Genomic DNA, 27,382 nt, shown 5'->3' with positions numbered 1-27,382 from the left:
AGTTTGGGGTGTTTTGTTTTGTTTTGTTCGTTCTTTTACATTTATAAGCATGCCCTTCCTTAAGTCATGAAAATTTTCTTCTATGATTTTGTTGAAAACATATTCTGGGCCTTTGAGCTGGTGTTCTTCTCCTTCTTTTATTTTTATTATTCTTAGATTTGATTTTTTTCATAGTGTCCTATTCAAGAGCTTTTTAGATTCACATTTTCTTTGACCAATGTATCCACTTCTTCTATTATATCTTCAATGCCTTCCATTTCTTGTATTCTGTGAATGAAATTTACCACTGCAGTTCCTGTTCAAATTCCTAAATTTTTTCATTTCCAGAATCCCCTCAGTGTGTGTTTACTTTATCCCATTTCCAATATTCTATTTCCAATCTGAGGTCTTGAACAATATAATTCATTTCCTTCCACTGTTAGTATTTTCCTGGATTTCTTTGAGGTACTTATTAATTTATTCTTTAAAGACCCCTCTACCATATTCATAAAGGCTGTTTTAATGTCTTTTTTTGTACATCACCTATATTCAGGGCCTGCTATGGTGTGATAGTCAGGCTCTAGTGGAGACATGCAGCCTTGCCTGTTATTCCGTGTGTTCTTATGCTGGTATCCAGGCACCTGGGTTTGGAATGATTAGAGATGTAGGTGCTGGTTACTAGATTTGTCTTTGTTGGGTGGGTGTTTTTCTTCTTGGTTTCTGAAAATTTCAGAGAGGTTTCTTGGAAAAATCCTCTCTGGATATTTGGATAGTGATAGCTGTGTGTTGCCTGTTTTTCTGGTCAGCTCAGCTGATGTGTTCACAGGCAATGCCTACTGTAGTTGGAGATTGGGATATTGAGATGAGTGGGGAAAGGAAGGTTGGAGGAGAAGGTCTTTGTAACTCGAGGGAGGGCGAGATCAGTAGCTGGGGATGAGACCAGAGATTGGATCTCAGGATCAGTAGAAAATGTGCAGGTATGCCTTTCGTCTGCTTGTTGCCCTAGGAAGAGCTACCCTGGGATTAGCAGTAGGTGCCTGCTGGAATTGGAACAAAGCAGCAAACAGGTGGAGGAAGGTTATAAGGGGATGAGATCGGGGAAGCAGGGAAGGCTTTCACGGGTGCTCTGCTGCAGAGCTAGAGACAGGCTGGGGAATTGGATCTGGGTAACAGAGAGACAAGAGATTTGTAGGTAGCCTACCTAGTTTTTTAGCATGTGTGGTCTGTGCTTTTAGCAGGGGGTGTCTGCCAGATTTGGGGACTGGGATACAGTGACAAGTGGGGGGAAGGCAATTAGGAGGGGATGGTCTGTAGGGTCCCCAGGAGATTTGGGCAGGGGGCAAGGAGAAAGGCTGTTCTGGTGCTCTGTTTCAGCTCTGGGGATGAGATGGGGGACTGGGTCTGGGAGAACAGAGCAATTTTTTTTTCAAACAATCAGGAATTAGAAATCAGGAAGAGCAGAGAATGAAGAAGAAAGTAAACCTAATATAAAAACACCACACAGGATAAAAAGGTTCTGCGGACCCACGGTGTATACAGGGTGAATAAATAGGTTCTGTGGACCCACTATGCATACAGGGCTGATGACAGCCAATGCAGTACTGTAGGATCAGACAGTTTCTAAGATGATAGGTCTTACATTGAGTGTTCTTGGTACTGTAACTTTACATGTATGGATGTTCTCTCTACATGTTTGTCTGGCAGAGGCCATAAGAGGGTGTAAAACTGAAATTATAGATGGCTGTTAGTTGCCATGTAGGTGCTGGCAATAGGACCTGGGTCCTTTGCAGGAACAGCAAGTGCTTTAAATAAAAAACAAACACTTTTTATTGATTCTTTGTGAATTTCACATCACGCACCCCAAACCTACTCATCTTCTTGGTCCTACATTTCCATCCTCACCCTTGAAGTCACCCCATCCCAAAGAAAACAAACATACGAAAAACAAAACTAAACAAAACAATCTTGCCATGGAAGCTGTGATATGTCTCAGTGTATCACCCAGTATACCCTTTTGCCCAAACAGCTTTGCTTGCAAATGTTCTTTGCAATGAGACATTGGTCTGACTTGAGGCCTCTGACTTTTGCTACACTATCAAAACTGGATCCTCAGAGAGCTCCTCTCATATATCCTGTTGTTTCCCTTTGTCTGGGAGATCCTGCTGTTGTGTGATATTTTATTTGTGTTCTGACAAATTAAGCTTGCCTGGAGATCAGAGGGCAGAGCTAGCCAGCCACTAGTTAACAATAGAAGCTGGGCGGTGGTGGTTCACATCTTTAATGCCAACACTCAGGAGGTGGAGACAGGAAGTGATAAAGTAGGGTGTACATAGGATCTGAGATCCTTTTGGACTGATGAAGGAGACCGGCAGAAAGCAACTTCAGGTTCTCTGATCTTCCAGGTTTCCCCCCTGATATTTGACTTATGATTTTTTTAATTGATTAAGACTAATTAGGATCATGCTTCATCCTGCATCTTTAATTCTGCAGTACGTTACTCTTTAGCTACTCCAGCAGGGCTTAGATGGGGTAGATGTTGGGTTGAGCCAACTCAAAGTCATGGTCCGGGTGGTAGTTGAGTTGGTCTGCCTGCCTGCCTGCTCTCCTTGACCCACGTCATCAGGGCCAGTCCTCTCCTACTGTACTAAGGTGTGGAGTAGGGCCAGCTCTCCTGCCTATGGCCTCTGGCAAGAGGCAGGACTGACTCTCACACATTCATGCTTTTGGGGCCAGCCATCCCACACCCACATTGCCAGGGCCAGCTCTCCAGCACTGCCCTGGAGAGGGGTGATGCCTGCTAGCATCAAGTGCTCTTAACTACTGAACCATCTCTCCAGCCTCTGTTAAATGTTCTTACTACAGGAAAAACAAACAAACAAAGAAGAGCAAAACAAACAAGTGAACCCCTCATGGAAGAGTGGAAGAGTAAGAGGAGCTTATGTTGCTGATTGTGTTGATGTTTCATGAGTATCCACTTATTTTAAAATATATCAAGTTATATACATGAATCTTTAAACATTTCCAGTTATTTGTGTGTCAACCACAATCTTATCAACTTATTCAAAGAATAAAAACATGTTGACTTGTCTCTGATGAGAAGATGAGCCTGGTTCCCATTAACCTGGAAACTCTGAGGAGTGCTTGGAAAATGTGTGGCTTACGTCTCACTGCCATCAGTTTGCTCAGTGCATATTGCTCTGTAAAGTGTTTCTCTGTCTTCTAGCTTCCTACAGCATCATAGAAAGGTTTGGGAGAAACACACAGGACATGCTAGAAGTAAGACACCAGCTGTATGAGGAAAGCATGAAATTGCAGAGTGCACACAACTTCTAGGGCAACCATGACCGAGTAAGTGTAGTAAGGAAAGAACCACTTGTTGGTTCCCGGTTGCTTAGCCCTGAAATAATCACACAGAAACTGTATTAAATAAATCACTGCTTGGCCCATTAGTTCTAGCTTCTTATTGGCTAACTCTTACATATTAATTTAACCCATTTTTATTAATCTGTGTGTGGCCACATGGCTGTGGCTTACTGACTAAAGTTCTAGCATCTGTCTCTGGTGGGGCTACATGGCATCTCTCTAACTCCACCCTTCTTTCTCCCAGCATTTAGTTTAGTTTTCCCTGCTTAGCTCTGTTCCCCTATAGCTCTGCTATAGGCCCAAAGCATTTCCTTTATTAACCAATGATATTCACAGCATACAGAGGGCAATCCCACATCAAGTAAGGAGCTGTAGCAGACTACATTCCTACAAATGAGCACACCAATGCATGTATGTCCAACCTCACATTTCTTTGTTGGTTAGTTGTTTTGTTTATTGAGACAAGTGATGACTATGTCACCCAGGTTGACTTCTAAGTCATAACCCTCTTGACTCAGACTCCCCAGTGGTAGGACAACAGGTACTGGCTACCACATCTGGCTACATGATCTTATGGTGGAATAACAATAGCTTCCTTCAAGCAATAGAATCTCTATCCCTTTCTATGTAATTTCCAAAGCTAATTCATCAACACAAAAATGTTTCCCAACTGGTGTGGGAAATCAATCAAATATGCAATTTCCTCACATGTTCCTGTGTTGAATGCTTGGTTTCTAGCTGTTGGCCTTATTCCCAAGACTCCAAGAGGAGCCTTTCTGGTGGATAAATCACTTGGGGAGGGTGTTTGTGAAGGTTATATGTGTTCCCCAGTCTTTCCCCCATCTCTACTCTTGGCCAACATTAAGTGATCATCAGCTTTACCGCATCATGATTCTTGGCCTCATGGCCAGAAACCATGAAACTGAGAGGACCATGATGGGATTAAAACGTCTGAAATTGCGAGCCAAAATTAGCAATTCCTCCCTAAAATTCAAGTAGTTCCTCTATGTAAATTATTTCTCTCAAGTGTTTGTCACAGTGAAAGAAAGTAACTCACAATTGGTGTGCATGCCCTCTTTCTTATTAACACACATACACACACACACATTCTCTCACTTTTTTCAATCTCTCCCTCTCTGCCTTTGAAGGTCTAGGACAACTAAGAACTCAATTTCACCTTAATGTGGAAAAGCTTCTTAAGCAGAGGTTCTCAACCTTCTTAAAGCTGTGACCTCTTCATACCTTCCTCTTGTCATGGTGATCCCCAGCCATAAGTTATTTTATTGATATTATATATGTGTAATTTTACTACTGTTATTAATTGTAATGCAAACATCTAAAATCCAGAATATCTGATATGGGACCCACTAAAGGGTCTTGACCCATAGCTTGAGAACTACTGCTCTTGAAACAGAGATAACCAAGGAGCCCTGATTCTATAGAGTTTCCACCTATCAGCATCAGCCAGTGAACATAAAAGTGAAGGGATATTCAGACAGTCCCCATGCCAGTCACTCTCTGACTACAAAACCCAACCCATCTTGCACAGCCAACCTGCTTCAAAATTCCAACCCAAACAAAATACGGGAATAGCATATTTAATCCACTAAGGATTACAGAAATTTGCTCTCCAATCATAGAAATTGGAACATAGTAATGTATCTAATTAGGGCATCACAGGCATTTATAGACCAAATAGACTGGGGTTTAATGATGGAGGAACTGCCTTTGATAGATTTTCTGATTTATCTGTAATGTTCAAATGCTATACCTGAGGCAGAGTAGACTTAAATGCATTTTTGACCAATAAATGAACCAATAAATATATCAGTTAATTACTCAATCAACCAACCAATCAGTGCTCAGTATCTAAGGCCAAGCATAAGGAGGGGAATTGCATCTGTGATCAGATAAAGTTGTGAATCTAAGAACTGGTAAGTTCCTAATTTACACTAGTCACCTTTCAAATGCATGGCAGCTTCATGTGGCTGATAGGAACAATGTTGGAAATTATCAGTTGACCACGCTTGTATAACCACAAATGGTTATCTTTTGGGTAGCGTGGTAGAGGATGTTCTTAGCCACCAGGACTTCTCAATGTTGGCTGTACTATTCATCTGCAAAAAGGACATGACCAATATACCATCCTCCTTGTGATGGTTTGCTTTAATTGTGTACTTGACACAATCTAGAATCCCTTCGGGGAAGTTTCACTGAGGAGTTACCTAGGTCAGGTTGACCTGGGGCATATCTATGGGAGATTACCAAGATCACCTTAACTGATATGTTAAAAATCCAGCCTGAAAGTGGGTGGCTCCATTCCCAGTCTTTGGCTATGGACTGTGTAAGAGTAAAGGAAGCTGGCTGAGAGCTAAGTGTGCCGGCCTTCCTTTCTCCCTGCTCTTGATTCTGCCTGTGATTTAACAGCTGCTTCAGGATTCTGTTGCTGTGACTACAGTCCTGTCTCCCATAAATAGCTTTCTGTTAGGATATTGTATCACATCAGCAGACATGAACTTTGAATATCCTCCAGTCCTAAAAATTCTCAAGGTGGCCATCACCCCCAGCCTTGTAAGTTTTCAAAGGGTCAAGACTTCCCCAGTTCTCAGATTCTTGGGTATGGTCTACCAGAGCTAGGATCTAAAATCCAGGCTTTTAGACTCAAAGCCCCAAGCTCCATCCACTACCATCATTTTCATTTTCCTGAAACATTGTTCTGTATGTGTGGAATCACTTTGGTGTCTAAAATCTTTGGGATTAAGGGGCATTGTGTAGCTCTTTCTCCTGTCTAAATTGAACCATTCACTCCTGGAAGGAAACCCATTAAGACTAAAGAAGTAAGATCTAACAAGTAAAATCTATCTCAGAAGTCTTAGGAAGTTCCTGAGGATTACAAGATTCACAAGGCTCCTCCCCCAGAGTATAAATAGCAAAGGTCACTAGGGAAAAGAGACTATGGAAGCAGCTGCCCAGCATGCAGGCAGTGCAGAGAACTCCACAGGTGCAGCTTGGGGCACCTGCAGCACAGACACACCATGAGTCATCACTCATGATGGGGCGATATTCTTGATGATGCAGCTGCCTTTGAGTCACCCATCATCCAATGCGCTCTCTAAGATGCATTTGACTGGGATCATTTCCTTGATCCAAAGTCAGTGACTTCCCTGGGGGTAAATAGACCTTTGTCCACATCTCTCCAAGTCAAGTCACGCAACAGGGGGCTTCAAGGTTGGTCACTTCCCTGCTATTTTGGTCCTCTGTGCTACATCTCAGATGAGAAGTTAGACACAAGAAATCTCTGGCACCTCGCCATTCCAACTCTATACATCTTGTCTACAAATGAATTTCCCGGTGCAAGAGATGGTAAAACACTGTCTTTTAGCTAGCCATCATGCATCTAACTCATGGAGACACACAACACAAACTGAGTGGACAGCTGTTAAATCTGCACACAGTGAAGACTGTTAGAGCAGAAAAGCGAACTGAAGAATCACAGCTTTTGGATAACACTGGAACCTGCTAAGAGGAAAAAATTAGATTTTGTAGAGTGATTAGCAGAGAGCAAAAGTGACAGCAGCTAAAGCTGTGCACAGCAGCAGCCCGCTGGCAAGGACTGCTGGGAAATTTCAGGCATACAAAATTTTCTATAAGTTAAAAGAAAGATTGGGGTAAGTGATGAAGGCTTTTAAACAGCTAACATTAATTAGTTTCTATGGATCAGTCAGTATGGAATATTAATAAATACTTATTTTATTTAATTCTCAAATAATATTGGAAGATTGATATTGCTGCCTTGAGGAGAGTGTGTATGTCCATGCCCGTAGAAACCAGAGGGTGACTTCAGGTGTCTTCCCCAATCATTTTCTTTCTTATTTTTGGAGACAAGGTCTCTCGCTGAGCCTGGAACTTACTGATTCAGGTAGACTGTCTGAGCAGCAAGCCCAGAGCACCTCATATTTCCATCTCCCCAGTGCTAGGATTGCAGGGACATTTTGCTGCCCCTGGCTTTTGTGTGGGTGCTAGGATCAAACTCAAGTCTCCATGCCTGTGCATCCAAGCACCCCATCAGCTGTGCCAGCTCCTTACCTTGACTTACAGCAAAGTGAAGTCAAGGGATTGCCTAGACAGATCCTGCACCCATTGAAGGCAGATGGTACAACTGAACCCCAGAAGCACCATCAACATCAGACCCTTCCAGCTCACTTTATTTTTCTATGGTGTTTATATTCTTATTTGATATGGTTATGTTTTTCCCGTAAAATCATTTTCTGTGCTCCTTTGGTGTATATGTAGCATTCTAGGTAAAATAAAAGGAAAAAAAGAAAGTGTGCACAGGGCTCACCTTTTCTGCACTCACATCTTCCGCATGTGCAGTAAGCTTTGATCAATGACATCACCCCCTCACCAGCCCAAAGAAGGAAAATTTCTTCGGACCCATCACAGCAATTTCAAAAACAGCCATTTCAAGTGGAGACTGCCAATGCATAAAGAACTTCCCTGATGTGTGTGTGTGTGTGTGTGTGTGTGTGTGTGTGTGTGTAGTTTTCTCAATAGGGAAAAACAACAGCATAGAAATGACCCAAGACTACCAATGGTTGTATCAAGTTTAGACTACAAAAACCACAAAAAGATAGAGCAGTCTGGTATCATTTGTGGAAAATTGCCCAGAAGTAGACTACTACCTATTGATCTTTTGAACACTATAACGCAGAATAGAGGCTGAATATATATTAGAATTAAAAAAAAGAAAAAAAGCAAGCCAATGTTTCTCAGATGTTGGAATGGTTTTCTCTCATTAGCACCTCTCCCATTCATGATCTAATTAAGTTATGCATGAGAAATAAATAGTCCAGAACTAGAAAGAGACCATCACCGATAAGCTCAAAGTAAGTTGGAGAAAATAAAGCCAGCTATGAGTGTGACTGCATTGCTTGCTCTCCCCTGGTATCTCCTGAGATCAATATGTGCAGTGTGGCTACTGGGCTGAGATTTCCAAGTCCTCCTGCCCTCAGAGAGTGAGTGAAGGGCCCTTTGCCAATCCACACAGCAGAATACATGCATTGCTGGATTCAGAGGATAAGCCTATGAATGCAGGGAAGTGGCTGCCTCCTGAGCGTTCATGATCTGCCTGTCAAGATGAAGGGGAAATTATAACTTACTGCAGAGATTGCTGAGCTAGATGGAGCAAGACAGAGCTGCCACAAGCCCACAGGATGGGGGAGCCAATTATAAACCAAGAGATAAAGGTGAGTGCAGCCACTGAGGATTTCGTTTGGTGCATCCCTTAAGGCAAGCACACCTCTATTTTCCCCCAAACAGTTAACCAGCTGCCAAAGCATTATGGATTGAGTAATTCTCAGGCTCCACAATGATCTGAAATGCAACACATTCTACATTTTCATAATGCATTTGTCTTACTCTGTGTGTGTCGTGTGTTCACATATTATGAGCCTTAGAAAGACTCATAATGCAGTCTCATAACGTAGAACATTCTGCTTTACTGATCTCTTATTGTTTGAAAATTTCATACACACATACCACGTGTTTTGATCAAGTCGGCTTCCCATTCCCTCCCTCCAACTACTCCACTCTTTCCCTACCTCATTCCTCTCTCAACTTCATGTGCTCTTAAACCCACTTAGTACTGCCAACATGTGCAGGGTCCTACACTGTCGTATGGACAGTCTATCGGGGGCACAATCCTGAAGAAAGCTGACAGTCTCCTGTAGCAGCCGCCAACTGCCAATAGCTCTTTGAATGGAGAAGTCCCCACCCATGCTGAAATTTTGGCTAGCTTGATCTATGCCACACTTTCACGTTGGTTTCTTCTCCAGCACTCGTGGATACTGGATACATCACAATCTCACTGTGTAACTTCTTTACGTTTTCTTCCCTTGGCTCTTTTCATTCATTTATTTGTCCAAAGGCATTTAAAAATCCCTGTCAAGTTTCCCATAAAATGCTCTACTGAGATTTATATTGTAATTGCATTAAGCCAGCAAATTAATTAAGGGAAAACTTATTTATAACCGAGTGTCTGGCCCTCTTTAGAGCACGTGTTCCTACATTAAACCAGGGAATTTCACAATGCTTTTCAGTAAAAGATTTGTCATTTTCTTCATTGAGTTAGTTTATTCCTTAAGGATTTTCTGAAGTATTTTTGCTGCTGTGAGGGAATAGAGATTTTTTTTATTGTATGTTCTGCTTATTGCTGATGTATTAGTTGACTATTGATTTTGTGTGTATTTATTTTCTCTTGTAGCCCTTTTACTGCCTTTTTTGATTTTGCTGAGCCTTTCCCAGGTAGCTATCCACCTTTGATAATCATATTACCCGTAAACAATGATAGTTCTTTGCCTTCTTTTCAAATAATAGGATCCATCAAAGTCATAAAACTAGTGATTTCCACTCCCTGCACCCACTGTCTGTAGCACGAGAGGAAACGAAATACTTTGTGACCCCACCTGGGTGTCTCATGCACCCACACAACATTCATCAAGCTATGGTCTTCTCCAGGATCTGACCGCTGCACAAACACAGGCTACTTTCTTGCATCAGATGTAATTTTGAGATTTGCCTCTCTAGCCTGCTTCACCTTCAGGACTCGGGTCAAGACAGCTTCGTCAAGCTCCCCAGCTCACCCGAGCTCCAATCATGCCCAGGGAAGCAACCCATCACTGTTCCAAATCCATTTCTGCTGCCATAATAAAAACAACAAAACAAAACCCTTGACAAAAAAGCAAGTCTGTGGAGGAAGGGTTTATTTGGCTCACAGTTTCAGATTACATTTTTGTGACAGGAAACATGAAACAGCTAGTCACATCACATCCATAGTGAAGAGTAGAGAGAAATTGTTGCTATATGCTCATCTTCTCCTCACACTGGTATGGTTCAGGATCCACTGCCCAGGAAATGGACCTGTCCCAGGTGGACTGGACCACCCATATCCATGAACATAATCAAAACAATAACCCACAGGCGTGCTCACAGGCCAGCCTAATCTAGACAACCTCTCAATTAAAGCTCTTCCCAAGTGATTCTAGGTTATGTCAAGTTAACAGTTAAACCAGCCGTCTTGATCACCATACAGTACCCACGGTGCAAGTACAGAACTGGGGAAGAGCATAAACTTTGGTTTAGAAACCTTGAGTTTGTAGATCAGGTGCAGCAGAGACCAGTGATATGCCATGGGCACATTAAATTTTTCTTCATTTCTTAAATGGGAATAGTAATGCCTAATTCACAGGTTATCTACAAAGGCAACCTGGGATAATTAAAGTGTTTTGTATAGTCCCTGGCCTGTAGTAAGTCTAAAAGAGCATCATCATTTTATTAAGTGTTTTCTGAATGGAATTATTTGTATGACCCCCTAGAAGAAGCTCCTGGTGGGATTTCTGCTGTGTGGTTCCTTCTGTGGCTTTCCAGCTGACTCAGGGAGGTTTCTCAAGTGGGGCTGAAAATAACCTCAACTGCAGACCGAGCCCGTGTTGAAAAGCGTGTGGGTGCTGAGAGGTAAGGATCTGGCTGCATCTTTACATATGACCACTAACCGTCCTAACACCGCTTACTGAAAAGATTTTCCTTTCCAAGGTGTGCGCTTCACACCTGGGAAAATTTGTTGGCTACAGATGTGTGGGTTCCTTTCTGGGTTTACTGTTCTTCTCCACTTTGATGTGCATTTGTCCTCACGTCAGTAACGTGCTGTTTTGATTACTGCAGCTTTGGAGTCCACTTTCAAGTTGGGTCATAGAATGTGTTGATTTTTGTTTTGTTTTTCATTCTGTTCAAGATGGTTTTGGCTACTCAGAGAGTCAGCGATTCCTTAAGAATTTTGACTTTTTTCCCCTAGTTCTTTGAAGAATGTCATTGGTGTTTTAATAGGGATTGTATTAAATGTATGGATTGCTTTAGGCAGTATGGGCATTTAAACAACACTGATGTATGATCCATGATTGTATGGTACTATGCCCTTTTCAATTTTTAAAATTTATGTTTTAGAGAATTCATTATAAAATCACTTGTCTTGGGCCATGTGTGATGGTACATATCTTTAATCCCATTGTTCATGAGGAAAAGATAGATCTCTGTGAGTTAGAAGCCAGTCTGGTCTATATAGTGAGTTACAGTCCAGTCAAGGGCTACATAGAGAGACCTTGTCTCACATAGACACACACACACAGTAACACACACAATAAGATTATTCACCTTTTTATTAGGTTTATTCTTGAATTACTGAAGGATTTTTATAACCATTGTAAGATTGCTTCTTGAGTTATTTTAAATCTTTTAATAAATTTTTATTTATATCTGTGTGTAGATGGAGCTGCGGGCAGGCCTGCTTTTTGTCCCACCTGGCTCCCGCATGGCTAGTTTTAAACCCGAAATAACAACACACAAATTGTATTCTTTTAAATACTGCCTGGCCCATTAGTTCCAGCCTCTTATTGGCTAATTCTCACATCTTGATTAACCCATTTCTAATAAGGGGTGTAGCACCATGAGGTGGTGGCTTACCGGGAAAGATTCAACACGTCTGACCTGGCAGCTTGTTCCATTGCGTCTGACCTGGAGAGGAAAGGCATGGTGTCTGCTTAACTTCCCTTCTTCCCAGCATTCTGTTCTGTCTACTCCACCCACCTAAGGGCTGGCCTATCAAATGGCCAAGGCTGTTTCTTTATTAACCAATGAAATCAACACAAAACAGAAGACCCTTCCACATCATCTGTGGTATGCATATGTGTCTGTATGAAAATGCCCACTGAGACCAGAAGAGGGCTTCCGATTCCCTGTAGCTAGAGTTACTGTCAAATTTAAGCTGCCTTATGAGGGTGAATGCTGAGAACTGACCTTCCTTTGGTCGTTGTTTCCACCTGTTTCTGAACTTCTGTTCCAGGTAATTTACTACTGGCATCTACCAACACTGCTGCTTTTTGTATGCTGATTTTGTATCTCTAGTTTTAGTGAAATGATTCATTAACAGTAATAGAAAAAAAGTAAAAACTGTAAAAAGTTGGTTTCCCAGACATTAGATCAAATTTCCCCAAACTTGGATTCAGAACCAGGCATTTTAAAGAACCCTAAGTTTTATGTGATATAACATTTGAGACTGCAAGAGCTGGGCTCATGCCCCAAATCGTGCATACCTAATGAACGCTGGTTGAGGGAAATGAAAGACAACAGCTGCCATCCAGCTGAGTGGGTAGCTTTGTGGGTGACTCCTCGGACTGACTGAAGAGATAGGAGGTTAGGAGCCACTGTCTGGGTGCTGAGTGAGTAGCTTCGTGGGTGACTCCTTGGACTGACTGGAGAGGCAGGAGGTTGGGAGCCACTATCTGGGTGTTTAGCTATCCTTGCAGCTTTAATGACAGGGAATATATAAAGAGGTATAATAAACACCCAGTGTAATCCCTGCTTGCACCATTATGGCTAGAATGCCATTGCTATCTTATTTCACCAGCACATGTGTCTTTTACACAGCTTGTAAGTTGCAGAGCTCAGCAAGCATTGCCTACCTCATAAAAATGGTGCAATGCATTATTTTAAATAGCTGTATAATATTGTCAAATGGCTATACTGTAATTACCTTTTTATTTTCCTGTTGGGCATGTGTATTTTTGCCAGAGTCTCATTATAACAACTAATACCTGCTTGAGCATCCTTCCATATGCCTAATTTGTTTTCATTTTGAATATTTCATTATGATAAACTCCTAAAGTGGAATTACTGCATCAGTAGGTAGAAGAACATTTCTTAATCTAAAAAAATATATCTCCAGAAAGTTTGAAGAATTTTATCTTCCTAAAGTTCTGATAGTATCTGTAATGACATTTTCTTATTTTCCCTTTCTTTTAATGTGAATCATTCTTCCTCAGCAATAAGGGAGAATTCTAGAAAATTGGGAAGTCAAAAGGCACTGTCAACCTCCAGATGATGAGTCCCAGTTGGCATGTTTCCATGGTCTTAGAAGACCAAGATTCCCAAAAAGTTCTCTAGGGGGTTCTCAAGCCCTTTCTCAGACTTCAACATGCAGAAGGAGAAAGACAGACTTGGGAAGACCAAACTAAACTCTCATTTTGACCTCATAATTTCTCCAAATCCTCCAGGATACCTTCAGCTTCAGGTAGGCTCTTTCAGAATGAGGTGACCTTCCTTGGACAACTATGTGATCAGGGCCATGGGCTTAGCAGAGTAGAGTCCTCTTACAGGTGGAGTGTGAAGGAAACAAAATCCTTCCAGTTCTTAAAACAAATGAGCAAGGGTTCCTGGCAGACACTCTGAGTTCTCTGCCTGTTTCCAAGATAATTTTCTCACTCTGGCCTCCACCATCCCCGAGATTTGTGAGACGAAATGAGAGGTGTTTGTCTAGGGTAAGGAGACATGCTGCACTGGCTCACTCTGAGAAGAACTGGACTCGAAGGATAGAACCAACCTAGGCATCCAATGACAGAGGAATGGGTAAGAAAGAGGGTGTATAAGCACACAGTGGAATTTCACCCATAAACAAGAATGAAAGTAAACCATTTCCAAGAAAAATAGAAGCAACTCGAGAAAATCGCACTGAGCTAATTATGCCAATGTCTTCTCATTTGTGGGCCTTATATAAATGCATACAACAATAGTCTGAAATGAAAAGCAGAAATGGACTGTCCAAGAGGACAAACGGAAAGAGGGAGGGGGAAGCAGTGAGATTCTTCAACACATATAGGACATCTATCTGACCATTTTTAAAAATAAGACTAAACTAGCCATCTCAACTCTAAAATATCAACTGGAATCTATGCTTTCCTGACTGATTTGCCTTCTTGGCTGACCTATCCTAGCATTTTTATATTTTGTTTAGACCTTGAAGGACATCTCTGCCCGACTTCTCGATCAGCCTCCAGAGAGCACACAGTGCCAGTGACTTGAGGACCTAAGGCAGGTTATGACCAAGCCTAGAATCTCCATTCTTCTGTGTCCCCAGCCTCCCGTGGAGCTGAGGTGAGACACATGACCAGTGGTAGCCAATGGGAGGCTGAGACATGAGAGGATGATGACCCTGTAGCCCTCCCTATCATAGTGACATATTGGTGTGTTGTGGTTAGTGAGTTAGAAATAGTATTTAACCTGGGAAAGCTATTGAAGTGACTGAATTTATCTGATGCAGCAATTATCTTTACCCTGATTCCTCATCACTATTGAAGAATAAAGCCAATTATTTAGATGTGCTGTTTAATAACAAAATCTTCCTGTGAACACTTTATTGAATATGGCATAGGCTCACAGGTGAAATACTGAGGTTTGTGTGGCTTATTCTAGATAATTACTTGAGATAACATTACAGTATCTATTTTGGTAAGTGACAGGAATCACCAACTATGAGCTAAGATATGTGGAGGTAGAATTATTGGGTACTGAGTTATTCAATCGTGGATGAACATGTAATAGACTGTAACTATGAACTGTGACTGTGACTGTGAAGGTGACTGTGGACTGTGACTGTGGACTGTGACTGTGACTGTGACTGTGGACTGTGACTGTGACTGTGACTGTGGACTGTAACTGTGACTGTGGACTGTAACTGTGGACTGTGACTGTGACTGTGACTGTGGACTGTGACTGTGACTGTGACTGTGGGCTGTGACTGTGACTGTGATTGTAACTGTGGACTGTGACTGTGACTGTGACTGTGACTGTGGACTGTGACTGTGACTGTGACTGTAACTGTGGACTGTGACTGTGACTGTGACTGTGGACTGTGACTGTGACTGTGACTGTGGACTGTGACTGTGGACTGTGACTGTGACTGTGACTGTGGACTGTGACTGTGACTGTGACTATGACTGTGACTGTGACTGTGACAGTGGACTGTAACTGTGGACTGTGACTGTGACTGTGACTGTGACTGTGGACTGTAACTGTGGACTGTGACTGTGACTGTGACTGTGGACTGTGACTGTGGACTGTGACTGTGGACTTTGACTGTGACTATGACTGTGACTGTGACTGTGACTGTGGACTGTGGACTGTGACTGTGACTGTGGACTGTGACCTGTGACTGTGACTGTGACTGTGGACTGTGAATGTGACTTTGACTGTGACTGTGACTGTGGACTGTGACTCTGACTGTAATTGTAACTGTGGACTGTGACTGTGGACTGTGACTCTGACTGTGAACTCTGACTGTGACCTGTGACTGTGATTATGGACTGTGGACTCTGGCTGTGTGGCTATCATTTGAGTTTTTCCTGTATATGTTGTAACTAAAGTGCCATCTCATCACAGACTTACTATTAGACACAGATGAGATTCCCCATATATAGCACGAACTACAATATTTTCCCAATGAGGAAACTGAGTCCCAGAGAGGTGGAGGGAAGTTTCTATGTCACAGTGAGCAACTCACAGAAAGCAGATGGGAGGGAACACCACATGGACAGACTTCAGGGCTGGCTGTATCTACTCCAAACCTTTCTTCTCTTCTTTTCCAGAGGGGCTCTGGGCATCTTAGAGAGCTGCTGTTCCTGTCCCACACTGCAGCACAGGGATTGTGTGTGGTGCTCATCTTTTTCCAGTTGTGTCTTCTGTGTCTTCTCAGAACTGAAGGGAGGAGTGTTGGGAGTTGATATGGCTTCCTTGTTCTTAAGGGGACTCTCAAAATTGCCAAGACAAGAGTGTCTTAGAGACTGTTCATGTCAGCAAATGAGAATCTTCAAAAGTGCTCTGGGACCCAGTTAAGACAGGGAAGTCAGCATCCAGACAGCCATCTCACTGCCAAGTATGTCTTCTTCCATTTAGGCTTCATTTGTGTGAACCTGAACAACAGGCTCTGATAGCCCAGGCTGAGGAAAAGGAGCTGTTTCTGCAGGGAGCACAGGTGGCTTTTCTCAGCGGCTGTCTTTGTTGGATAAGCCCTTCTGGAATTGAAGAGAAGGACTGTGATAAGCAAATGGTTTCTGGGGATAGCTGTGTGGCATGAGCATAAAGAGGAAGCCTTGTGAAAGGCTTCTTGGCACTGTGCAGTGAGAATGGTCTCCGCAGTGCTGCATGAGAAGGGTGGAGATGAAGTGGAGAGCGTGACTTCCTCCCAGCATGCTGCCTCATGGGAAACTCTAAAAGGCATCCTTCACACCTCCAGCATCACTGTGTCCTTGTCGGTCATTCTACTGTCATAACTACCACTATGGGTACCATGTAGCAAGCATGCATGTTACGCTGGGATTTTACATCCCGTGTCAGGATAAAAACCTCACATCTGTCTTGAATACACGGGAACAGATATTCTTGTCATTACTCCCAAACAATGCTGTTTACTTGGTACTTCCAAAGCATTTACATTATATCCTAACATAATGTTATGAGTCATCTAGACATAATTAGCAGTACTTGGGAGGATGTGTGTGCATTCCATGCAAATACCACACATTTCCATATAAGACACCCAAGTATCTGCACACTTTCAGGACTGGGAGACAGGGTGTGTCTTGGAACCAATCTCCTACATACACCAAAGGTGAATGGACACAGCCACCAAACTTGGAACTGATGACCTTGGTGACTTAGCATCAAGCAGACCCGTACTGGTACTGGTCCAGAAGGGGGAGTTCTGCAGGAGGCAGGGACACAGAGTGCCTCTCTGTTCCAGGAGCCATCATAGCCGCCCCATCATTTCACTGCTTCCACAATTCTGCCGGGAGAGACCTTTAAGCAGGCCATTTTCTCTGTCTGCAAAGCTGTCTGCTTTAGCTCAGCTCACTCTTATCCAGCCCTGGGATCTTAATTACTCGCCCAAACCCAGTGAACTCTTCCCCATTACAGATTCCACAGCACAGGTTCCTCCTATCATCAGAACTTAGCTCCAGTGTCCCTCAGTAGTCATTGCCCCCTCTCCTCCCTCCCCTGCCATGGCAAAGAGGCTTTTTCAGATACTGCTAGGGCTGCATTCACCACAATCCCTCCGTTCAGCAGGGTACCTGGTACCTGACAGACCTCAATAAACTTATGCAAATGAATGGAAATATCCCTCGAATTACAAAGAAAGCCCAGAGAATCCAAGAGACTTCTCCAAGATTTCACAGCTGGAAGGCATCCAAGTGGGGGGGGGGGCAGTCCTCCTAAGCTGCCTGGTTCTCTCCTGGCTTCCTTACCCACTATGGCAATAGCAGGAAGCTCTGGGCAGGGTGTGTGACCCAGGACTCACACTGAGGAGGCAGAACAGTGAGAAGAAAGCAGGCTTAGTATCCTTTGAGAGGGAAGGTGCTTTATGAGGGCATTTCCTGGGGATCAAGGATTCTGACCTGCACATTGAAGGAAGTAACTCACCAGATAAAACTGCCTGTGAACTGCTCCTCTGACCTTCGGGGAGTAGAGAGTTGTAGGAGAGACTTTCAATGGGGTCAGAAGGAGACATCAAAACTGCCACTCTCCTGAAAGCCAGGCCCTGACTGCCACACCTCCATTTCTAGGACGAAAGGCTGCTACTCAGTTCTGTGAACCTCAGGAGCCTGGGGAAAGTACAATGGCTTTAAGGGACGAAAACCTGGGGTTGGTCTCATCTGTGCAGCTTACGAGCTGTGTGGCCTTTGACAAGTCTCATAACCTCTCTGTGGTCCACATGATAAGAGCCGTGTCTGTTAATCAGAGTCCTAGGGAAGAGTCAGTGCGACCAAGGACTTTAACTCCTCTTTTTCTGTGTAATGAAGACAACTGTAAACAAGTGCTTTGCCACTGATGCTTGTCCTAGGCAGAAGCAGAAACACATTATATTAGGTAGATTTGGAAAGCAATTTGTGTGTAAGCATGCGTGTCCACGTGAGTGTGCATCTCAGGTGTGGTGCCTGTGGAGGTCAGAGGGCAAGCTTAGGTGTCGGACCTCATGTTCCGCTGTGTTCTGACAGCATCTCTCTTGTCATTTGCCACTTTGCACACATGGTTATCTGGCCCTCTAGCTCCCATGGACTCCCCTGTGTCTGCCTCCCATCTCTCCCAAGGACTGCTGGGACTGCAGGTGCATCCCCAAGAGACCTGGACTTTTGTGTATTCTGGGGACCTGAATTCAGATCTCAGAGTGGCACAGCAAGTGTCTTGTCTACTAGGCTGTGTCCCCAGCACAAGACAATACATTTTAAAATATCCAATAGAACCGGGAGGTGGTGGCGCACATCTTTAATCCCAGTACTTGGGAGGCAGAGGAAGGCGGATCTCTGTGAGTTAGAGGCAGACTGATCTACAAGAGCTAGTTCCAGAACAACACAGAGAAACCCTGTCTCAAACAACCAACAAAAAGAAAAGAAAAGAAAAATACCCAATAGAAAACCTATCATCGAGAAAATCCTATAGAAATCTGAGTTCTCCTCATGGAAACACAGGCAACTCTGTTCTGAGCCTTTCAGAACACAACGTTGATGCTGACAGCCAGACACATGAAAAAGAGGAAGGAATCAAGAGCATGGGTCTTGGGTACCCCAAAGAAGGATTCTGTGGCTCTCACATGCATGCTGAACATCTCCCAGTTGTATTATGTCATGGGATTGATGTCTGGGGACAACTATTCCATATCAAAGTGTGAATGATTTGTAAACTTAGCCATGAGACACTTCCCAGAACTGCTCAGTAAAGATGGTTGATTGCTTTCTCCAGACTCCTGGATTGGGCTACAGGAAAGCTTATCACTCAGATGAGCTATGTGGTGGCCCATCCCAGCAGATCTGCTGGACTGAAAAACAAAGGACTTTAGTAACCTGTACCCCTAATATGTCTGTAAGAGCATTTCTGAGGGTTTATGTCATCATTCTCCCTAAAAAGCTACTGAAGGACACAGTTTTTCCTTATTCATGAGTACCCCAAACCAGTGCAGTTTAAATTGGTCCTTTTATTTTTCATGCCCATTAAGTTGTGAATGTACATGAATAGAAATTGTTATAATAGAAAAAATTTTGATCATTACCAGAGGCAGTGAAATGCATATTAGTGCTCAAAGACAGGATACATGCAGCCTGATGCAGCTGAGGATAGAGAGGTTGCTAGGTACATTGTTTGGAGATGGCATGCTCAAAGACAGGAATGCATGCAAGCTGATACAGCTGAGGGTAGAGGGGTTGCTAGGTGCATTGTGTGTGTGTGTGTGTGTGTGTGTGTGTGTGTGTGTGTGTGTGAGTGATACAGATCAAGGAGCTAGGCTGCCACATCCATGATTACCAGAGGAGGGAGAGATGTGTGTTACCCAAAAGAACATGAGGGTTCCAGGCTACTAAATCGTCTCCTGGGCTTGTCTGACTCATGGCCTCATCAATGATTGAACAAGCTGTTGAGATTAGTTGGCACTGTGGAAAGAGGGGTGGGTCTAGCTGCAAGAACGAGGCCAGTGAAACTGTAGCTGTATCTTGTCCTGTCTCTCTCCTTTTGCTGCCCTCTCCTTCCCATCTGTCATGGACTAAACAGCTCTGCCCCACCATGCCTCACTGCCATGGCAAGGGAAACCAAGAGCAGCACTTAAACCTTTCTCTTTTAAGTTGTTTCCATTGGGGAAGTTGAAGTAGTGATTCAAGTGTAGTTGTTCCATGGGGATGATGGTAGGGCGAGCCAGCATTTAAGGCTATGCACTCACCATGTGCCAGGCACTAATTAACATACAGGAACTGAAAAGCACCTGCCATACAAGAAAAAAGACCTGAGTTCAGTCCTCAGCACCCCTAGAATAAGCCAAGCATAGGGTTGCATGCTTGTAACCCCAACATTGGAGAGGCAAAGACGAGGGGATCTCTGAGACACACCATCCTGTCTTAATCAGTGAGTTCCAGCCAGGTCAGTAAGGAGACCTTGTCTCAAAAACAAAGAAAACACAGCATGGTGGGCAGCTCCTGAGAACTGGAACCTAACATTGACTCCTGGCCTCCATATGAATGTACACATGCAAAAATAATCTAGACACAAAATTATAATCATCTCATCTTCTCAGACCACTTCCATCTCTACTTGGCAGGTATGAAAACTGAGGCTCAGAGAGGTTAGGCAGCTTGCCTAAGATCAGACAGACAGAACTAAGATTTGGATCAGGCAGTCTAAGTTCACAGCCTCTACTCAAAGATACAGAGCTATGCTCCCAGGCTTCTGCTACTGAGAGCCCAGAGACACAGAGATGCTCAACCATATAGCAGGGCTTGTGAGAGCGGCTAAGATAAATCACTCTACATAAAGCAATTAGTTCAGGATCTGCTCAGAGGTTCACAACAGCGTGAGACAGCTCTGAGCCTGCAGTTGCTTTCCACTCTGAGCACCCTCATGAGAGGCTTCCCATAAATAATGGGAGCCATACTGCCTGGCACCCAGTGCTGGGACCCTTCTGGATGGCACAGCAACCAGAACCATCCCATGACTTAACTGGGACAGGTTCGAAGAGCACAAAGAACACTTGTCAGGTTTTAGAGACCCTAAGGTGTGCCCCATGCTGTGGGTATCAGATGCCTATGTCCTGAGATAAGACAGAAAAACCTCTGGCAACACCGAATGACAGCTTTTTTTAATTCTACTTTTCCCTCCACCACAGAACAAAGGAAGTGAGGGGACAGACTTCTAGGACATGTTCTCCAGTGGCCTTCGCTCATCCTGGGACTGTTTTGAAGATCTGAGTAGTCTTTGAAGAGGGTTCTTTTAAATTTCCCAATCAGTGGACTGGTCCTATAGGGAGGACACTTGTCACAGCAAGGCCTCCCAAAATGATTATATTGTATAATAGAATGAACAAAGAAACCCCTGACACACAAATATTCAGCTCCTGGTGATGAACAGTACAGCTCCAACCAACGACTTAGGGTGGACAGTGTGGCTGCAGCAGGTTTAGTTTGCTCTCTTGGTTCATTTCTAATTCTACTTCTCTTTAAGTTTTGTTTTTAAATTGGTACATCAATCTACTTGAAGCAGGCTTCTGTTCTCTTTCACGCTATTATCTGAAGTTTTATGCTTGCTCATCTGCCGCAGGGCTTTGAGCTGCCTAGAAGTGTGTTCTATGCCAGTGATGCCCCTCAGAATTAAAAGACGAGGCCCAGGTCCAGGAGGAGGTGGAGGCCTAGCTAACAGTAGTACATGCACTGCCCAGGGCACTGGACGATAGCTGCTCGGTGATGCTGTCTTCATTTCTCACCTGGTTCATATGCCTCCCCTTACCCAGTCCCACCATTGTAGAAGTGCTTTTATGTGGTCCAGGCTTAAGGTAGGGGAAGAGGACCCAGGACACAAAATGCAAGTATGTATGTTCTTCTCACAAAGCAGCCAGCTTCAGCTAGGAGTTGGAGAGGTAAGTTTGAAGAAAGGTAGCCTCAGGGAATTGCAGTTTCAGAACACTTAAAGGTCTGTAAAAAAATAAATAGGCAAACAGGTTAAATATGCTTCTTTTCCATTTCACAATTTTGCTTCTTTGTCAACAATCTGTAGTTTGTAGGTGTGTGGATTGATAACAGTTCCTTTGATCCTTATATCCGTTTTTAATCTGTTTTCAGTACTGTGGCTCTGTAGTGAACTTTTAAAGTCAGAAATTGTGATGCATTCAGAAGTTCCTTGATTGTACAGGTTTTTAAGATTGTTTAGGCTATCCTGAGTTTTTATTTTTTCTTATAAAGTTGAATATTGTTCTTTCGAGGTCTGTAAAGAATTTTGCTATAATTTAATGGGCATTTTCATTGAATCTGTAGGTTGATTTCAGTAAGACTGTCATTTTTGCTATGTTGGTTCTACCTTCACAAGAGAATAGATCTTTCCATTTTCTGATGTCTTAAATTTCTTTGTTGAAAAATTTAAAGTTCTTATCATACAGTTTGTTCCATTTGTGTGGTTAGAGTTACTCCAAGATATTTTATGGTATTTATGGCTATTGTAAAGGATGATGTCTCTCATTTATCATATGTGGAGAAGAGGTGGTTTTTGGGTCGTTTTCAAATTCTGTCTATGACAATATATTTCTGCTATGTGCATAGTTGAGCACATGTCCTTATGGTACGGTTGAGCATCTTTTGTGTCTGAGTTTTAAGGTAGATTCTTGCCTAATTTTCTGAGAAATTGCCATACTAGGATCCAAAGGAGCTGTGCCAGTTTTCACTTCCACCAGCAGTGAAGTTTTTTCTTTACCCCACATTCTCTTAAGCATAAGTTTTCAGCAGTATTTTTAATCTTGGTCATTTTTACAGGGATAAGATGGAATCTCAGAGTTTTAAATTTGCATTTCTCTAATGGTTAAGGATGTTATGTTTGAATATCTTTTTGAATGTCTTTCAGTCATTTTAAGTTCATCTGCTGAGAGATTTAGGTCTGTACCATACTAATTTCCTGAGTTCTTCATATGTTTTTGGAGTGGATTAATGATAAGTAAAGATATTTTCCCATTCTATAGGCTGATATTGTGTCTTGTTGACTACGTCCTTTGCTACACAGAAGCTTCTCAGTTCAGGAGATCTCATTGATCAATTGTTTCTTTCAATGTCTGTGCCACTGAGGCTGTGTTTGAGATGTGCCAACGCATTCAAATGTACTTCTAACTTTTTCTTCTATGAGGTTCAGTATTTTTAGTTTTATGTTGAGATCTTTGATTCATTTAAACTTGAGTTTTGTACATAGAGATGAATACAAATCTGTTTTCATTCTTCTACTTGTTGATGTCTAATTAGATCAGCATCATTAGTTGAATATGCTTTCCTTTTTCCATTTTCCTATCAGCTAGGCAGACTTACAACTTAAAAGCAGGATTGCTTACAAACTTTTAATCAGATATATAATGGCTAAGGCCTTAGTTAAAATATTCTTATGGAAGATCTTGAGATACAAAGTAAAATTTTTAAAGGGAGCAATGAGCCAATCCCCAGTAGAGAGCTTATAGAAGCTGTAAAACAGGTACTCAAGCAGGTGGAGTATAGATCAACAGGAAGAGTATAGTGTAATCAGCAAGCACAGTATATTAATTATGATTCAGCTATGGCAAGTGTGTGTATTAAGTACAAAACTTATTCTACAGAAAATTTATTAAAAAAAAAAGACCAGAATGCTTTTTATGACTGTACCTTCTCATTTTTGCCACTTAAGATATCAAACTCTTAATTTAAAGCAGTATCTTATCTAATACAAAAGAGCAGGATGATATCTAGGAGATAATTTAGCAGAGAATTGACTAGGATCAATGTTTCTTATACTAAATAATAGATTAATTGATAATTTTAAGATAGTGATTCTTGAATAATTGTGTTTGCTCATTAAAAGGCCAGAGTATTAATCTTTTCCAAGATGATTGTTGCTGCAATTTGCACAACTATATTTTGCTTATGTTATAACTTAAGATCCCTTAAAGGATGCTATGCTAAATTTTACAAATGACTCTTCCAATGGAAGAACTGCACATATGGTTAATAATGAAAATAAATTGTGGAGCATACTACGGCTCCTTGAAAACAACTAAAGAGGAAAAACATGCAGAGAAATCTACCATGGTGACACCAAGGTGACTTTTGCTGAGGCAAGGTGAAAAGCCCTTGCAATGAATTATGGAAGACCTGACATATATTAATTTGGGGTCGAGGATGTGTTTGTGCTTTTTCACAGAAAGAAAATAAAGCTGGATTAGATGACTGCATATACAGCAAAGGAGTGGCAAACCCGATGACATCATAGCTGCAACCGCTCCCATAGAGAGTTGGAGAAAGAAGGTGGAAAGGAATCTTTGGTCCAATCTTCCCTGTCCTAACAGAGAGGAGTGCCTGATCACAGGACCTCCTTCCTCCACTCTACACTGCAGAGTGCCATGCTGCACTGAGGAACAGATGCTGAGCTGCTTCCAGACACTCAGGACACACACAGGCCCAGTGGCCTGATAAGATGACCTGATCGCGAGGACTACGATTTTCTGCAGTTTGAATCCTGTTTGCTTTGGACAGTGTCACCATGAGACTAAGTTCTGACCTGAGGAATGTAAGCAGGGTAGAGTGATGTTCACTGTTTCCAGGCCAATACCTAACATGTCTGTGTGTATTTCTCCACCATCTTCCCCTTAACCCAGCTGTGTAGAAGGAGCTGCGGGAAGGCCTGCTTTTTACCCCGCCCAGATCCCACATGGATAACAACACACAAACTGTATTCATTTAAACACTGCCTGGCCCATTAGCTCTAGCCTCTTACTGGCTTACTCTCACATCTTGATTAACCGACTTCTATTAATGTGTGTAGCACCATGAGGTGGTGGCTTACCGGGAAAGATTCAGCATGTCTGACCTGGTGGCTGGATCCATGGCATCTGCCCTGGAAAGGAGAGGCATGGCATCTGGCTTACTTCCATTCTTCCCAGCATTCTGTTTGGTCTACTTTGCCTATCTAACTTCTGCCCTATCACGCCAAGCACTTTTCTTTATTAATTAACCAAAGAAATCAACAGATAGAAAGAAGACACTCCCACATCACAGATGAGCTGCACTCTTGAGTTATGATGTGGGAATATCAGTCATACAGAATGTAGGAGAGCTCCCATTGTCCTGGATCCCTGAGTGACAGTGAAACACAGAAGTTCTTCTTATGACCTGGACTTTCTTTAGACTGTCAGATGAGGAAAAATAAACTTCTGTTTGGGTGAATCTAATAGCCAATTGGATCCATTTGAGATAGAGCTTGCACTGCCCTGCATAGTATGGTGTCCCTGAGGGAAAGTGGAGCTGATCTCTTGAATGGTGACTTGGAAGTCAGGCTACATCTGTGTATAGCCCCAGGAAATGTGAAGATTTGATAGAATAGAGAAAATTCTAGAAGTCAGTCAAACTGAGTTCTGCCCATAGAGGGGGTGAACCCCAGAGGAAAGAGGGTTCATTGTGCTCTGATGGAACATTCCGGAAGAGTGCAGCAGCCGCAGAGGGTGCATTCCTTTAGAAGTCGGTTTTAGATGACACCATGAGGAGGAAAGGGTATTTGTGAGATGCTGTGTTCTACTCTCGCGTCTCTGCCTCATTCTCCATGGCACAGGCAGCTCCTTTCCTTTCTGAAAAGTCAGTCTCTTTCTCGAGAGAGAGTTAAACACAAAGGCAATTAATAAGATAAGACAGGTTTTTAGAAGCATCATCACCAAAGGGTAATCAGCATGCTGAAGCCTATGGGTGATATTTAATATGTGCAATTTGAAAGCTTGCAAGGCATTGTCCACTTAGGATACAATTGCCACAATAAGGTAATAACATGTCTCTCATCTCCAAAAGCTTCCTGGTAGGGCTGAGATGCAAAGCAGTTGTCTCACAGACATAAGCACCTATGTTTATATCCTCAATATAGAATACACATCTGGATCCCCAACACTGGGGGAACAGAGTCAGGAGAGTCCCTGGAACTCAATGACCAGCCAGCCTAGCTGAGCCAGTGAGCTCCCAGATGAGACAAAAAATTCAGTGGAGAATGACTGAAGAAGGCACTAAACGTCAGCCCGGGGGCTCCACACACACATCCATACTTATACACAGGAACATATACGCATACACTTTAATGGTTTTCCATATTCTCCTTGTGGGAAGGGATATTTCTTGAGTTCTGCCCTCTTAGCAGTTCCTTTATTCCCATGCAGGAATTTTAACCATAGTTGAATATCACGCAGCCAACTGGCAGCTTTCATCACAACTGAAGCTTTAGACCCATTGAACAGCAAGCACCCATTTCTCCTTCTGGCCCCTGGAACCCACTCTCTGTTATCTGCTCCTGTGCATTTGACTGTATTAGACAGCTCATTTAATCATATGGTATTTGGGTCACATCCTCACATCTGTTAGGGAGGCTATTATCAAAACATCCTCCTATCCTCATGTCTGTTAGGGAGGCTATTATCAAAACAAAGGGGAACAAGTGCTGGGGGCTATAAGAATGGAACGTGGACCCTGCTCAGAATATTCATGATGCAGCTGCTGCGAAAAACAATGCAAAGGTTTCTCCAGGAGTTTAAAATGGAACTGCCCCGTGATGCAGCTGTTCCCCTTCCGGGTGCACATCTGGAAACACTGAACTCAGGATCTTGAAGAGCAAGCTGCACACCATGCTCATTCCAGCATTGTTCTGAGCAGCCCTTATCTTGACCCAGTGTCCACTCACAGATGACTGACAGGAAAACATGATAGATGGGGATAGCATGATTGTTCAAACTAAGTCATATCGTGTGGATAATGCCAGTGATCCTGGAAGATGCTGGGACAAATAAGTCATTCTCGGAAGGACAAGCCCTGTGAGAAGAGGCTGGCATGACAGTCATAAACTTGGTATCTGGCGAAATGCCTGGGCTCAAGCCCCATTAGCCATTTGGCATTTGGAAAAGTCTCTATGCTTCTATTTATGTTTTCGAAAGAAAATTATGTTCTCTGCATTAACTACTAGGCACTGCCAAAAGAAGCCTCTCTGGACAGACATGGTTATTTCACACACATGAACTCAGGGAGGCCGTGGTGACCTGTACAAGCTCAAGCCAATGGAAAGTTCCAGCATGCAGGTGGGATGGGCTCTAGAGGCCACATCCCCAGCTAAGGAGCTTTTGGCACCTCATGATTTCTGGGGGAAGGAGATTCACGTTAGGGGGTGTGGCCCTTGGTCTGTTCCTGTGCCCCAGTGGATTACCCTACACTCACACTCATATGGGAAGCACTAATTTGATTAAGTGAGGTCAAAAATAACTAACTAATAAAGAGAAGGTATGAAGGTTAGAGGAAGATGTGATGGGTGGTCTGGGGGAGACTTGGAAGGTGAAGTGAGAGGTGGATTTGATCAAAGATACATGGTATACATGAATAAAATTTCAAAGAAAAAAAGTTAAATTAAAATATAAAAATGATTTTAATAGCTACCCCTACAGGGAGTATGAGATTTTTAGTAAGACACAAATGTAAAATGTGCAAAGTTAAGGCCTACCAGACCAAAAGGAGCAAACTAGGAGCCTGCCTGGTATTGCCAGAGGTCCTGAAAATGCCTAGCCAATCAGAGAGGACCACGAGATGTCACCTGTCAAGGGATCAGAATGCCTGGGTGCTGGGAGGATTTATAAGATTTTCCCTGTTGTTAAATAAATGAGTCT

The sequence above is a fragment of the Microtus oregoni genome, unplaced genomic scaffold (genome assembly GCF_018167655.1).
Source record: "Microtus oregoni isolate MIOR12 unplaced genomic scaffold, Mior012 000027F_ref0000203, whole genome shotgun sequence".
NCBI classification, from domain to species: Eukaryota; Metazoa; Chordata; class Mammalia; order Rodentia; family Cricetidae; genus Microtus; species Microtus oregoni.
This window is presented reverse-complemented; position numbering follows the sequence as displayed.